Raw genomic sequence first — 16,702 nt, 5'->3', positions numbered from 1 at the left:
ACATTTTTTGCAGGTCATATTCCGAACTACGGCACTGATCCGTTCGTGGTCGCTACTCACCCAGACGGAGGCCAGGGAGCTTTTGGTTACTGGGTCTTTCCGATGGGAGATGGTAGCTCGGGATATGTTCAACCGGTTTGGATGGCGGTCATGTAATAGGATTGCTTAGATTTCCTATATATTTTTTAGCCAGCCGGTTGTGGCATCTTTTCTTGGCTAGTTGGTGTTTCTAGCCCTTGTTGGCTCTGTGTGAGCTGTCTATGCTTTTATTTTGAGACTTTTGGAACCTTGTTGACACTACGTCTTTGGTTAATAAAAGGGCCGTATGCATCTCTCTGATGCAGAGGCCGGGGAATCACCCCTTTTCCAAAAAAAAAACTTCATGTTAGACTGTTCATAGCACTTCACAGCAGCAGGCTTACAAGGTAACAGCACTTCTCAATAGCCAACACCTAATATATCAATTACTCCCTCCGTCCCATAATGTAAGATGTTTTTCGACACTACACTAGTGCCAAAAAACGTCTTACATTATAGGACGGAGGGAGTACATGGCAACAACACTTCATGCCATCTTCACTTCATGTTAGATGGCCATGTTAGAACACAACCAGGCTTACAAGGTAACAGCAGTCGGGTTCCCAGCCACCCGCAGGTCAACCCCTCTCGAGGTCAATTATGTTATTCCCCAGCCTGCAAATAATTAATGATATGGGTACTGTATCAGCCAACTCCTAATATTACGTAAATAAAATTAGTATAAACTACCAAGTTCATAGTAACTCACATCCCAACCACTTGGTCGATAAAAGACTGTATCACACTGATAGAAAAAGAGGCTTTCGTCCAGCCCCATTAGTCGCGAAACTGTAGGAACCGCGACTAATGAAGTCTTTAGTCGCGGTTCGGCAGATGAACCGCGACCAAATGCCTGGGCCCAGGGCGCTCGCGGGCTTTAGTCGCGGTTGGCCAGGCCAACCGCGACTAAAGGTGCCCAAAGGCCTTTAGTCGCGGTTGGCCAGGCCAGCCACGACTAAAGCTCCTCCCTTTTAGTCCCGGTTTGTGGCACGAACCGGAACTAATGGGGTTGAGACCTTTAGTCCCGGTTCGTGCCACGAACCGGTACTAAAGGTCCCATTTTCAAACTCTACCCCCCCCCCCCCCGGGATCGCCTTTTCAGTTTTAAAAAAAATAAAAGAAAATAATGGAAATGTCAAAAAAATAAAAGAAAATAAGTTTCTCATGTGATATGTGGTCTAGTTGTTGGGAAAATTTGCAAATGTGAATTTTGACTTTATTTGCAAAATCTCTCTGAAATTTGTAAAAATGGGCATAACTTTTGCATACTAAACTCGGATGAAAAAGTTTTTTATATGAAAAATCATCTACTCGAAAAGTTACATCCAAATTTAACCGGGGGAACCCCGTTAAACATTTTCAAAATCCTCAAAAACCTAATAGAAAAAAAGTTACGGGGCTTGTAAGATCTAGAGTGGAAAAAATTGAAAAATATTCAAACAGTGGTCAAACAATGGTCAAACTAATTATTCTAGAATATTAGTGTTACTAAATAATTATTTTAATTATTTCAATTTTGGTCAAATCTGGTCAAACTGTGGTCAACTGTGGTCAAACTGTGGTCAAACAATGGTCAAACTAATTATTCAAGAAATATTAGTGTTACTAAATAATTATTGTTTTTTAAAACAATAGTTTCAAACTCAAACAGTGAAATGTGTCACTTCATGCTCAAGCAAAATTCCTGAAGGTTAATAGGATTGACATCTTATTATTGTCAGGAAAACAACAAGTGCAGACTTGGAGCATGGGAGAATAGAACCCGGAAGTTAAGCGTGCTTGGGCTGGAGTAGTGAGAGGGATGGGTGACCGGTTGGGAAGTTAGATGATTTGGAATGATGAGGGGTGATAAGAGAATAAATTGAGAAGTGATGAGGGGTGGTGATTAGAGACTAGAGGTTAAAATAATTCAGAAATTTGAAAAAAAAATTCAATTTTTTTTTCAAAAACCTGTGGCGGCCTTTAGTCGCGGTTAGCCACAAGAACCGCGACTAAAGGTCCTCCGCCCCGAAGGCCACCTGGCGCCCACGTGGACGGGCCTTTAGTCGCGGTTCTTAAGCAACCGCGACTAAAGGGGGGGGCCTTTAGTCGCGCCCGTTCGGTCGCGGTTGCGCAACCGCGACTAATGGCAGTTGCGAACCGCGACCAAAGGCCCTTTTTCCACCAGTGTCAGTGCAGGACATTGATTCTCTGAGTCTTTCAAAGTCACAAGAATGGTTAACAGGAATCGAGGTATAAAGTTCCTTTTCTCCATCAACGAAAAAGCTGCATCAAGCTTCTCTAAAGAGGTCCACTGCATCAACAAAAACTAGTTCGTATCATGATCAGGTGTCATAAAAATATATACAAGGGAAACTGCATGCATAAAAAGAGGAAAGAGATTAAGCATGAATCTTACCTTATTATGCTTGAAAAAGTTATTTGAGAACTTCAGAAAACTGACCCCATCGTCCACATACGGAACCGAAACTGTCCCATCTCGATTGTTCCGCGAATGATAAAAGTATGTAAAATTCATTGCTGCAACATTCTTCACAGTATTCGCCCAAGCAAATTTATCAAGTATATCTAGTAAGACAGCCATCACATCTGGATGAAGTCGTTCAACCAGCTGAACCAAAATTTCACTGATTGACACCCTCGCGTAATGAGAAAGCAATGAAAAATGGTTTGTCACAAATGCTATCACGGCCTCACTTTGACAGTGTCCACAGCAGGACCATATCTTAGGAAGTCGACCAGTTGGTAGAAATGCATTGGATACCCCTTGTCTTGGAACGAATCATCCAATATTTTACCAATTGCTCCATAGTCCAAATTAGCCGAATGTTGAGTAAACCTTTCAGGGGCAGAATCAATACGGACATTCCCATAACGGTCAAATAAGATATTCTTGGAAGTGATCTTGCCTCCATAGGAAGTACCACTATAATGCTTGCGGCACAGTTGGATAAGCACATTTCTGGAACGAAATTGCATAGGTGCTGCCAAGTACTTCACCAGAATTGGACCTTGCTGGGCCGAGCCGTCCCGGCGCAAGCAAACTAGGTCTTTGGGTGGCAATGACACCATCGTGTAATGTTTCTGAAATCTGATAATGTCATCCCATGTTTTTTCCCCAGCACTATAAAGTATTGCAAAAAAAATAGAACTAGTTAAGCCATGATAGAAGCCAAGTACAAGGATGCGGTACAAATGAACATGCCTATCGTAAAATAAACAGTATTGTCCATGTCGGCCTGACAAAAATGAAGTAAAAGCATACTGAGGTTAAACAGAGACCTAATCAGCCAGTTTTACTAGATATAGATAGCAAACAAATAAATTGACTAGTTGACAAACGAAACTCAGAGAAGTGTTGTCGAATATTCTGCAAGCAAATTGACAGGCTGACCCATGAAAGCTATAGAGGAAAGTATATAGCTCAGCAAGTCTAGTCAATGCATGTTCTAACATCACCATCTAGAATACGAAGCTTGGATTACACAGATTGAAAAGTCAAGATAAGCTCAACTTTCAGGAAGGTTGGTGGATATTTCCATGTGTGTCTATAAGAAACTTAACAATTTAGTGATGCCAATGTTCTATGGATACAAATAAACTCACAGACAAGAAAACTGCAGAAACATGGTACAATTGACTACAGGTATGCACTCAACATAAGCCATGAAGGAATTTGCAGGGAACAACTCCATATCATCTAATATTTATACAGAAAAGGGCCATTTTCCTTGGTAACCATTGTATAAGCTGAACAGTAAATGATAGTGTCCTGCCTGACACAGCAGAATCGAAAGCATGCTGAAGTTAAAATCCACATGAGCCATACATAGATTAATGGTTGGGCATAATCTATCAACTTGAATTGTTAGAATTAAAGGGGAAAAATAGATATGATCGGCACATATTGCATCACCCACTTCAATTATTCATGAAGCCTAAGTTTCAGAATTAAGCAACAGTATTTGTGAAACTTCAATTTTAGTATCCATCATACCAGGAATTGAACAAAATAACAATGTGGAACCTATCCACCAATGGAATGTAATGCACACTTGCAAGAAAAAATAACATCTTAAAGACGAAAGCGGCTGTGAGGAATAGTAAGTTCAAGAAGCTGGTAATAAACCTCTACCAATAAAAATAATTTCTGAAATTTAGTCTAGCGCAATTTATTACATACCAGCCACCTCTGAGTCTTGGATTAATTATGATTTTTGAATCCTTGTTTATCTGATAATAGGATAGAAGTTGCTCGGGATCCAACACTTTTCCACAATAAATTGAGTAAAAATCCTTGGATTTTACACCCACTTTATCACATGCCACCTTCATTAACAATTTCACATTTGAAGTGTACAGATTTTCCTGATGAGAAATGGTTGTGCCACAGAGATGTAGAAACACCTGAGAAACTCCCTGCAAATAATTGTTGGATAGAATGTTAGATAAATTGGAAGTTACAATTAAGGCAGAGAGAAATTTATACAAATATAAGGCATAATAAGCAGATAACATAATTATGTTCAGTTTAAATCTAGATTTGACATTCATTTAAAACTAATGTAATATCCACCGAAAAACAATCTATGGTTATTTTCTTCAATATGATGATACCTACAATCATCAATACCCATAACAAATTCAGACAGCTAGAATTCACTAGATTTAACGGTTATGCTTGTTGGAGACATAAAGGTAGCATGCTTCTCAACAAATCAAATTAGTAAAAACCTTGGAGCCATTGTAGTTGCATGCACAAATGGCAACCATAGAATGGATGGATATGACCCTGATAATCTATATAGAGCTGACGGTTTGGTGACAAGATCGCATTGTTCCAGATCAAGGTGAACCCACTGCCCACATTTACAACAAACATTCGATTCAACATCCAACATCCAAAATACTACCATGAAGCATTGCAACGCAAAATTACCTCAGTATAATAGTCGCTGTCTATCTTCTGCACTAGGCCTAGGCCCTTTGAGCTGTTGGAGGAATTCTTAAAACCCTGACATAACATAAGCAATTGATGAAACCATGTAACAACTCATTGAAATAAACAGACAAACATACAATTGAATAAGTATGAAGAATCATAACCCACCCAATGTCATTTAAGGTATTGTTTCTAGAAATATCACCTTTATAATCACATATTTATTGAAAATTAATTGAAAGGTGCTACTAGTCTACCACACATGGACAGATAATAACACAGCATTTTCCAACATATAGCAACAGCAAGTTCCTGTAAAATTTTATCTTTCAGCAATGATCAGGAAATTGTAACATATACACGGGTCCGAAGAAAATCAGAATTAGCGACAAGCTAGACTATATCTTGAAGTGGGACTAAATGGGTCCAAGCAAAATCAAAAGTAGGACTAACTAAGCTATGCTGTAGCTTGAATGCAAAGCGCTATTTTAGAATCTTGCCTTTAACTCTTCAAATCGAAGAGAATAATTACTTGATTCCTCTCCATCAGAAACAAGCATCACATCATCCCTCATGGAACCAGCCCGGAGATAAAAATTCATCTACAAGCAGTTTTACAAAATATGATCAGCCAGAATGTAAAAGCATAGTAGAAGATCTGCTGCTTGATTCTGCAGCCCTCAAGTAATAGTTCATCTACAATATATGATCATCCAAAATGTAAAAAAAAAAATCAGTACATTGATGCAAGCTCTCAGATAATTAGTGTGTCAAAGTACCTTTGAGATGTAATTCCATGTTCCATTATTAGACGCAGGGCAGCCTCCCCTATCACTACAGACAAAATCTGGAAAATCACTAAATGCCTGCAATGAACAGAAAGTATTAGTGCAAAAACAATGCGTTTGTTCCATCTAAAAAGGGAACACTCTTTGAGCAAGCCAAGAATATCTTATCAGCATGATTTCATACTTATCAATGTATTACGCATCACATACCTCATAATCTTGTGGTTTTAAGCTGTTATCCCTCGCTCTTTGAGCCAATTGCTTCACCTCCTCACCGATTGTAGCAAGTCCTGTCTTGTCTGCATCCTGCAACACAAGTAATGAGTTAGGAAAGAGAAAGACACAAAACGTAGATGGTTATACATTCTTTCGGCAGTAAATGTATACCCAGACAACTTTATTCTCTTTGGCAAACCTTCCACATGAGCGACTTAAAAGACAACAATATACATATAAGAACCGGTGATTACCTTTCTAACAAGGTCTTTAGATATCTTCTTTCCACCAGATGCTTCCGGCAGTGGGTTCAGTTCCCCTCGCAGCCTGTATCACAACAAAAAGAAGAACTCTTCTTTATACAAAAGTTCGGTACTTAAATGGTCAATTGCATGCTTTGCAACATCAGGCGTGAAACATACTTGATAAGTTTGTCGACGGGTGTGTCAACTGTCAAGTAGTAATGTGGGATGGTTTGTTTAGAGGCTAAGAGGCGGTCTGCAGTAACCTGAAATGAACAGGACTTAAACGACTACAAGGCAGATAGGATCAACCAAAAAAATCCCATCGGCAATCTTCACAGTTGAAACATATACCTTTCTTATCTGCGCATTTGGAATATCAGTGCAATCTAATCCTGAAGCTGCAAAAGACTCGCTCTTGCCACCCTTGGCTACAGAAGCTTTGTTAAGAAAAAATAGTCATTAGATGCAGGCTAGGTTCCATTTGATTCACATGATATAAGGAAAGCATAAGCCAAATGCATGACATAATGAGCTTAGAGGCAGGCTCAAGTTTAGTGCAGAACTTTTACTTGGATCTCACAAGAATGCTGGTAAAAATGATTATTACGGAATTCGCGCACACATTTTGAAGTAGAGAACTAACATGAAAAGAAAAGGAAACAATAAGGAATGGCACATAAAAAAGCATGGAGTTATTTTTTTATGAGACCGGGATAGAGGTCTGATTAGGATAAACAATCAAGAACACACGACTAGACAGCAAGTTAACAACAAACAGAAGTGATTTACAACCAAATCTAGCTAGGAAGAGAGTTCAGTTTGTATAATAATTAATGCTTTCACCCATCTGGGGAATGCAATCAGAGAGAAAATAGCATACCCAAGTAATCTTCAATGTCTGCTTTCAGGACCGGTGCCTTTTACACTTGACAGTTGGACCTCCTGTTTGACAAAACACAGACATATGTCTTAATTGACTGCGCACTGCCTACAGCAACTATCTAGATAGACTAGCTCAACTAAAGACTTCCATAGTTATCCTCTGTGAAATTTCTGGAAAGGGAACACTTACATTGTTAGGCTTGGGAGGTTCTCGCGTAGCCTTTGATACATCTGCAGCCGACGGTTTGTAACCTTTGCACTTATCGATGTCACCTTCTTCTTCCAGAATCAAACAAATTACCTAATGGCATAGGCCACGCAGTACAAGCAATAGTACAATGTTAGCAAAACATGCAAGCACTAGCACTACAACATGAAACAATAGGTAGAAGGTTATACGTTCTTTGGACAGTAGATGTATACCTCACCAACTTTAATCTCGTTGGCACAATCACCATGAACAATTTTATCAAGATAGCCCTCTTCCATCCATTCTATCTCAGATCTGGCTGCGGAGGTGCCCTCGCCGCGGCGGGCCTGTCGCGCATGGTCGGGGGCGCGCGGTGCTCGGATCGGGAGGCCGCTGGGTCGCCGCCAGGACCGTCGGACGGCGCCATGCTCGACCCTCGTCGTCGGCCGCTAAAACCCTAGGGGAGAGGAAGGGGACGGAAAAAATGGAGACGACGAAGGTCGCATCTGTCGCTGCGCATTCCTCTCCTCGCTGTGCGTGTTCGGGGGTGTGGGGTGGCGCCGCGGCGCTAGGTGTGGTGCGTCTGGGGGGTAGGCTAGGTGCGCGCGGTGCATGGACCCAGTAGAGGAGGGCAGCGTACGATAACTCCGGATGGGCCGTGGACACGCCACTCGGGTCAGCTGCGTGGACCGGTGCGCGGCGCGGGGGGTGCTCCTGCCCGTCCGATCGCATTGGAGGCGCAGGATTCTTTGCGCCGCCGGCGCGTGCACGCGGCCTAGGGTCTTCCCGCGCGGGGCGAAGCGTGGAGCCACATATCGAGCCATACGCCTACATGCGGCCAACAGACCCGCCAATCAGAGCCCGGCACCTCGGGTGGGCCAGGGCTAGGCCTAGACACCATGGGTAGACGGGCACGTACATGTAGGGCTTTCTTGTTCAGCCACCTGCTCCAAACCCAAAATTCTACCCTTCCTTGCTCGTTCTTGTTCCGTGCATGGGCATTTGCTGCTTCGGTAGGAGTTCATTTCAAAATTCAAATCACGGCAGCAGCCCAAGCACAATGGTTCATCATGGAGTACGTGCATCTTTTCCCCAAAACTTTTATTTACGCGTATTTTTATTTATTTGGTACTAAAAAATACTTTTGGATCTTACTACTTCTCGGCACATATTTTTCAAATGTGCATGCATTTTTATTGCTTCTCTAGCCATTCTTCCGAACTCTATAAATGTATCGAGACAAAGCATCTGATCTTCCTCATGAAATTTTTGCGCATGTGGCATTGCAGGAACGAAAGTCACCCGCCATAAGGCAGTGCCGCTAATGGAGAGCTCAAGGAGACTTTTGAATAGCTACATTGAGTCCCTCATGTGTATCAAGCAAAAACCGCATTACGACTTTGGTGAACCAAGATGGTGGTCACCATCAGCAATAAGTCAACACAGGTGCGACCCGACCCATGGCGCATACGACACGAAAGGAGGCAGAGGAACATTGGGACAGGTGGGACTTGCTACCACGGTGGCGTGCCATGTAGGCAGAGTCAGCAAACCACTTGACGGCGAGTGACGAAAATCAGCCCAAGTGTTCCCGACACTTTTTTCAAGTCGATGCATGACTATGCCCCTGTTTGGTTCATAAGTCCTAGGACTTTTTTTAGTCCCAACTAAAAAGTCTCTAGTCCCTCCATGTTTGTTTCCAGAGACTAAAAAATACCTAGTCCCTTTCTAGAGGTTATTAAATGACCATGTTGCCCTTAGTATATAGAAAAATAACAATCAAACAACACCATGGGGTGGCGGGCCATTGAATGCATGGAGGGGCATTGTTGGAAAAGTCCCAAAAAAGACTCTCCTTGAGAGTCTTCTTCATTTAGTCCCAAATGCCAGTTTAGTCCCTAAAAAGTCCCTCCCGTTTGGTAAAAAAATCTCTAAGAGGAACTTTTTCTAGTCCCTACATAAAAAAGTCCCTGGAATCAAACACCCCCTATGTATCCACCGTGCAAGTTCATGCTTCATAGGTGCAATTGCTCTTTTTAGCCTTCCTTCCACTTCTCACCGAGGTAGTTGTCGGCCTTGTTCTTTGCCGCATGTGTCGTTAGTGACATCTCATCCTTAGTTGTCTCTGCCATCTGGGACGTCTTGTACATATCCTCGCCATTTTTAAGTTCTATTTTTTTGCGATGCCATTTGTAAGTTTGTTTGCGTGGCGGTGATGGCAGCTCCCCTTCACAATTTGGCCATTCAGATTCCTCTTCGTCACATTGGTGAGGGCTCCGGTGTTATCATGAGGCGTGCGAACTTATTTTCAAAGGTTGTGATCTTGGATGTGTGGATCTTCCGGCGGTGAATGCTTCGACGTTTGTTTTATCGAAAGCATTGGTCTTGATGGCTTACCGCACGCAATCTACAACGACGAGCTGGCTCTGCCGATGGAGGGGCATCAGGGGTGGCGCGCCATCAGCCAGCTCTCGAGGAAGAAGACAATCAGACCCTAGGGACATTGGTGTATTTTTTTGTTTATTTTAGAGGGGTGTGATGCCTCTTTCGCAAAAGAAAGTAAAGAAAAACAAAAATACAAACCTGGGTCCCTCTCCGCTGACTTTGTTACAAAGAAATATATTTTTCACATTGTACGTCTTTTTAACAAAGAAAACCTGGTGTAATGCAAAAGGAATAACATAAACTTTCGAAAAACACAGTAAGTACTCCATATTAACCGTGTTAATTCGAAGCCTTTAACGGAAAACAAAATAATGTAGGCTAGTTTTTAAAATACATACTTTAAATATATTTTTGTGTAATCTTCGGCTTTTATTTCTTTTTTGCATAAGAAACCGATGTCCAGTTAATGTAATGCAAAAAAGAATCATGCATGTAAACTTTCTAAAACTATAGTAAGCACTACAGATTAGTCACCTTGGAAGGCTTAATGAAAGAGCAAAATAACTCTTGCGTGTCTCAAACCGGCCCTCCTCTCTCTCTCTCTCTCTCTCTCTCTCTCTCTCTCTCTCTCTCTCTCTCTCTCTCTCTCTCTCTCTCTCTCTCTCTCTCTCTCTCTCTCTCTAGCCTGCCTTTTCCTCTCCTCGCCCCAGCGGGCCTCTCTCTCCAATCCCCAACTCCCATGATCTCCTCGGTCCGCTTCTTGCCTGTGTTCTCTTGATTGATTGGTTGCCTGGCACTACATGGCACAGAGCTGGAGGCCGCGCGACGTACGTACGTCCGCCCGGCAGGACGACTCGGCTCGGACGCAGCCAATGCAAGCAGCACCGCACAGCGGTGCGCGGTGGCCGATGAATGTCGCCGTGCGTGCGTGCGTGCTCGTGTACGCGACGGCAAGGGAGCGGCGTGCGTGCGTGCGTGCATGCATGCAAGGACGGACCGGGCGGCGGCCGAGGCGCAACACACAGGAGCTCGCTCGCAGGCTTTGGTGCCAGTCTGCTGGCCGGCCATCGCAGGTGTTCTGTGTTCAGACCTGGCCCCGTCGCGATGTGCACCGCAGCGCACCTGACAAGCCCCCCCGTGAGGGAGGGAGCCAGCAACGCGTGCCCGGGCTTCCCGGAGCTCAAAGTGAACGTTTGCCTTTTTTTTGATGAGAAGATGAGCTTCTGTTTCGATGCTTTCACCGCAAAGGCAACAACGGTTAGATTTCGGCTAAACTTGACTAGAACAGTCGGACGAAACAAGCTAGAGTTGGAATCTGATAATGCCAAGCTGGTTTCGGCCTTTCAAGCGGTGATGGGACCTATTTTTTTTCGAAACGGAGGCAAAAGTTTTGCCTCGTCTATTAATTAAGCAAAAGTGAGTCGGCCGGTTAATTAACAGGAAGCCAGGCTAAAACCGTCACAACCACTGAGCGGCACACACAAGATACCCCACACATGCCACTCCAAAGGGTGCCTCGTCGAGACAGCACACGCGCATCATCGTCATCATTCCTCCCCTAGAGGCGTCATCGTCAACCCTAAACCCTGAGCAAACGAATCCAATATGCTGTAGGCGATCGTCGACTCAACCCACACTGTAGAGGCCGAGTGAAGTTCTATGAAGATCCGCGCCAAATTCAGTCACCTACGATCAAACAAACGTAGCTCCGACTCAGACGGAGAACAACGAATGGCAAAACCAAGCACGACTGCCGCCACGGAAGATCACCCAATGGTCCACCTGCACCATTCATCATATACCACAGGGCCCCGCCGCCGCAGCTTCAACTTTACAACAACAAAATAAACCGAGGAAATCCCGTGGACACGACGAAGAAGAACCGACTACCACAACTATTGTCGCGCTGCCGATGTCGCTCCCACCATCATCATTGCCACAGAAATCTGAACCCCAAAACCACCGCCATCCACTGGCCCCACTCACCGATGTCGAGCTCCAAAGATGAAGCCCCCAAGAGGGAATACGACACCAAGGCGTCGCCATCGTTCAATCACACAAGATCAAAGGTTGCGAACACTGAAATCCCGTTTTGGTACCCACACATCCCTCTACAAAAGTTTACATATTTTGATGCAGATTAAAGGTGAAGATTATAAGTTACCCCTTCAATAAAAAAATGTTTTGATCTCTTATTCAGTCCATTGGGAGAACGAGGATCAACGAGAAGGGGTTGTTGGTGCTATAATCTGTGACCATTGAGAAGATGAGCTTCTGTTTCGATGCTTTTACCGCAAAGGCGACAACTGTTAGATTTCGGCTAAACTTGTCTAGAACAGTCTGATATGACAAGGTAGCACTACTAGGGAAAATCTTATACACAGAATCATAGCAGCAGCGCGGTCTAAAAACATACGCTACTGCTAATTAGCAGCAACGAGCTTTAGAAAAGAGCGCTGCTAATGACTGAGTACCAGTAGCGCTCTAGGTGAAAAGAGCGCTACTACTATAATTGCCACGGTGTTGCCTCCAGGCTAGATATAGTAGTAGCGCCCTTCCCATGGACGCGCTACTACTAAAGAACTTAGTAGCAGCGGTTTTGCTCAAAACTCGCTGCTGGTAAGTATGACCGCAACTAATTAAGTTTAGTCTCATACTGCTAAGCGAACAAGGTGTTTACCACCTTAAATATGTTGCTTCTCAACCTGTCTCAAGCACTTGGTCTTCATTGAACTATATGTGTATGATTTGTGGTTGCAATATGAATCCCCGCCTGTACCTATACAGGTACAGTGAGGATTCATGTTGACTATTTAGATTATACACAAAAAGATCAATGATGACCAATGTATATTTTTGATGTTTTTACTAAACAAAAGAAATAACTGCTTCCATTAGCAGTAGCGATTTTTCCCAAAACGCGTTGTAGATAAGTTAGCTATAGCGCGTTTTCTGTATGTGCGCTACTGCTAGTTCGAGTTAACCACCCCCCGCATCAAAATTTCGCTAAGTACTCCTTCCCCCCCACCGGCCTGTTCCCCAACTCCCTGTCGCCGCCACCCGAGCCCGAGCGCGCCTGCGTCCTCACCGCCGCCGCCGCCGCCCGCCCTCAACCTCACCACCCCCGCTCTCGACCACACTGTCGCCGCCCTCGACCTCACCGCCATCGCCCTTGACCGAGCCCACCGAGCCCGCCGCCCAGGACCGCCGCCCTCGCGATCCCGAGCCCGCCCTCGCCGCCCCTCCGTCGCCGAGCACCTCCCCGCCACCGTCTCTCCCTCTGTAAGCCCCCCACCCCTCCCCAACCCCCTCTCTCTTTGCTTAGTTAGTAGATGATTTTAGTAGTAGTAGATATTAATTTAGGGTTCATAGATAATGATTTTTAGAAGTAGTGGATATTAATTACTAGTAGCGATGGTAAATTAGTTGTATAATTAGCAGTAGTACATGTTAATTAGTAGTATATGTAGTAGTTAGATATTAATTAGTAGTAGTAGATGTGCTAGTTTCTTTCTATTTATAGTAAGTTTATATTTAGTAAGAACTAGTTGAATTAATAGAACTAGTTTAGTTTTAGTTGAACTAGTATAGTAAGTGAATTAATAACTAGTTGAACTACTTCATTTTTAGAAAGAACTAGTTTTTTTCTTTTTATACTAAGTTTATATTTAGTAAGAACTAGTTGAATTAATAGAACTAGTTGAATTAATAGAACTAGTTGAACATGCCATATTTGGTGTTATTTTTTAGTTTAAGCAATTATTTCATGTTTTGGTTACACCTCCGAGTGGTCTATGTTTTGCCGGAGTGTTGATTAATTTCCGTTCCGCCAAATTTCAGGCGCTCGATATGTCCTTTTTAGCAAAGGTCATGCCGGATTTTTCCGTGAATTCTAGCATGACTTGTGCTAGAATATGTGGGAAATATCGAGTGGCCTGGATTTTCTTTGAAAAATAATGATCTAATTTAGGTTTTTTAGTACATATATTTAATTGTACAAGTTTAATATTTGAATTATGAACGTAGGAAATGTCGTACTCGGACGACGACAGTCTCTCGGGGGAGTGCAGCTGGTGCCATGACGATCGAGGTATGTGCGACAGGTTCGTTGAGCTGGACGAAGATCGACGCTTCAACATTAAGCTCGAGGAGACCTTCGATGTTGAAACGGTACGCAACAACAACAAGTGTTTTTTTCGTAATTAAGCATGACTTCAACTATTTCAACGTCTAATTTTCATCTCTTACAATTCGACTAGCTTATCCCATGCCATGCAAGACGCTATGTCTTGAAGAGGATGAGTCTTGAAGACCATGAAAATTTTCAAACAAAGAAAATACACCTGAGGACCCATCATGATATCAATTTTGAAGTAAATCTGTATAATTCTCAGAGCGTAACCCATTTTGGTTGTCAAAATTGGGAAGCACTTTGCAAAATGTATGGTTTTTATGAGGGTATGATTGTCACCATGGATCTTGGTCATCCTGACATCGAGCAAGACAATATGGACATTTGGGTCCTTCTTGATACGCTTCCGATTCTATCACAATGTGAGTTTCTCAAACATAGTTATTAACTAATTTATATTGTTTATTTCAAAATAGTTGACAGCTTATTTCCATTGACAGCTTATTTTGAATCTTCAAAGAATGTGCAGAAGATGGTAGACAAAACCCACTACACTGATGGCTCCGAATTAACTTATAAGGAGAAAAATCATCTGATTGCTTATTGTACTTTTTTGAGAATTACAATACCTATTATCGAACTCCTTCAAATTATGGTGAATACGTGCCACTAGTGCACGTGATGAACCATGATAACTTCTATGGAGATACCCTGGTAAGATATTTTACTATTACAACATCCGTGCATCTTTTGCATACTTCTAAAACTAGTACATCATTGCTAACTACGAAGTTATTACTATATTTTTCAACAGAAAATCCTGATGGATTGTGTGCCTCATCTAATGTATTACAATGGTCGCCTTGAAGTTCTGAACCTACAGCCAGGTCATCCTACGGATCTCACCTGTGCAAATCGAATTTCTGAAACCGGTGAACACATGCTAATCAAAGAGTGGAAAAAATGTTTGGACATTCGTAAGAAGGTTCTTGGAAGCAACATTAAGCGAAAGGCAAGAATTGAAGACAGGATAATCTGCATTCTCAATAATGGAGAGCGAGGGGCTATCTTGTTTTTTGCTATTTTACCTTAGAGAAAATAGTAGGTCCTAAGAGAATGTAGTAGGTCCTATGAGGTACAATATGTTTATTATGTCATGTCAGGAGTACTTGTGATTACGACTAGTGACCAATGATATGATGATGATGATAAGTTGTTAATGATATGATGATGATGATGATATTTATTATATCATTGGGTGAAAGAACCGTGGATTAGTTTCAAGTGGATGTCCGTCCACTTGAAACTAGTCCACACGGTTCTTTCACCCCGTGATGTAATAACTCATTATGATGTAAAAACAATTTGTAAATTCCTGTTGTATGAAAACTTGTGTAAAGGTGTACGAATACCACATGAAATAAAAAAGAAACAAAATACGAAATAATAGTAGCAGCGCGGGCAGAGAGAAGCGCTACTACTAATTACCAGCAGCGCTCCTCCTGAAACTCGCTGCTACTAAGTCGATTTAGCCGTAGCGTGGGTGGAGGCACGCTACTTCTATTCGTTAGCTGTAGCGCCTTATCAGTAGCGCACCACCCCGCACTACTGATAGGTCTAAAACCCGCGCTGCTGCTAACCTTTTCCCTAGTAGTGTAGAGCTGGAATCTGATAACGCCGAGGTGGTTTCGGTCTTGCAAGAGGGAAGATTGAGTTCAGGGATGCAACCTATCTTTGATGATTGCTACTACATGATTCAGGACTTTAAGCATGTTTTTCTTCACTCGTTATGACAGGGAGAGTAATCAAGTTGCCCATGAAATAACGAAGTTAGGTAGATTTTCTACCCCCGGTACCTGGATGGAGTCACCTCTAGTTGAGGTGGTCTCGTTTATTATATTTGATACGCTGGTTCTCACAAATAATTAAATAAAATATGATTTGTCAGAAAAAGAATTAGAATTAGTTGATTGTGAGTGTGCGAGAATACCCTTTTAAATAATTTTAAGATTCGTGTAAACTTTTCAGGTGGTGTACCGAAGCAAAACGAGTGAAAGGCAAGATAGTAACACTACTATCAGCGTCCGTCTTCCTCTTGAATATCCATTTATTTTCTATGGCTTGCCGATCATCGGGCAAGTCAACCAAAATCCACACTTTGATCTCATATATGGATCCCATCTCAGATTTCATGGCCTCAAGCCATTTCGCGGAATCTGGGCTCATCATCGCTTCCTCATATTTCGTAGGTTCATCATGGTCAAGTAACATGAACTCCAGAGTAGGATTACCGTACCACTCTGGTGCGGACCTTACTCTGGCTGACCTACGAGGTTCGATAGTAACTTTATCTGAAGTTTCATGATCATCATCATTAACTTCCTCACTAATTGGTGTAGGCATCACTGGAACTGATTTCTGTGATGAACTACTTTCCAATTCGGGAGAAGGTACAATTACCTTATCAAGTTCTACTTTTCGTCTCACTCACTTCTTTCGAGAGAAACTCCTTCTCTAGAGAGGATCCATTCTTAGCAATGAATATCTTGCCTTCGGATCTGTGATAGAAGGTGTACCCAACAGTTACTTTTGGGTATCCTATGAAGACGCACTTCTCCGATTTGGGTTTGAGCTTATTAGGATGAAACTTTTTGACATAAGCATCGCAACCCCAAACTTTAAGAAATGAAAGCTTAGGTTTCTTGCTAAACCATAGTTCATACGATGTTGTCTCAACGGATTTATATGGTGCCCTTTTAACGTGAATGCAGCTGTCTCTAATGCATAACCCCAAAACGATAATGGTAAATCGGTAAGAGACAACATAGATCACACCATATCTAG

The 16,702-nt window shown here is 42.6% G+C and overlaps 1 long non-coding RNA gene across 1 annotated transcript; it reads right to left on the bottom strand.

Annotated features, from left to right (window-relative positions):
• Positions 1-6,444: 6,444 nt before the first annotated feature.
• On the bottom strand, positions 6,445-7,160 carry LOC123184222 (uncharacterized). Its single transcript, XR_006492938.1, has 3 exons — positions 7,150-7,160; positions 6,621-6,697; positions 6,445-6,532 (listed from the first exon to the last, which is right to left on the bottom strand). It is a non-coding gene; the product is annotated as an uncharacterized lncRNA (long non-coding RNA).
• Between the last annotated feature and the right edge of the window lie 9,542 nt (positions 7,161-16,702).

The sequence above is a fragment of the Triticum aestivum genome, chromosome 2A, assembly GCF_018294505.1.
Source record: "Triticum aestivum cultivar Chinese Spring chromosome 2A, IWGSC CS RefSeq v2.1, whole genome shotgun sequence".
Lineage (NCBI taxonomy): Eukaryota > Viridiplantae > Streptophyta > Magnoliopsida > Poales > Poaceae > Triticum > Triticum aestivum.
This window is presented reverse-complemented; position numbering and strand designations above follow the sequence as displayed.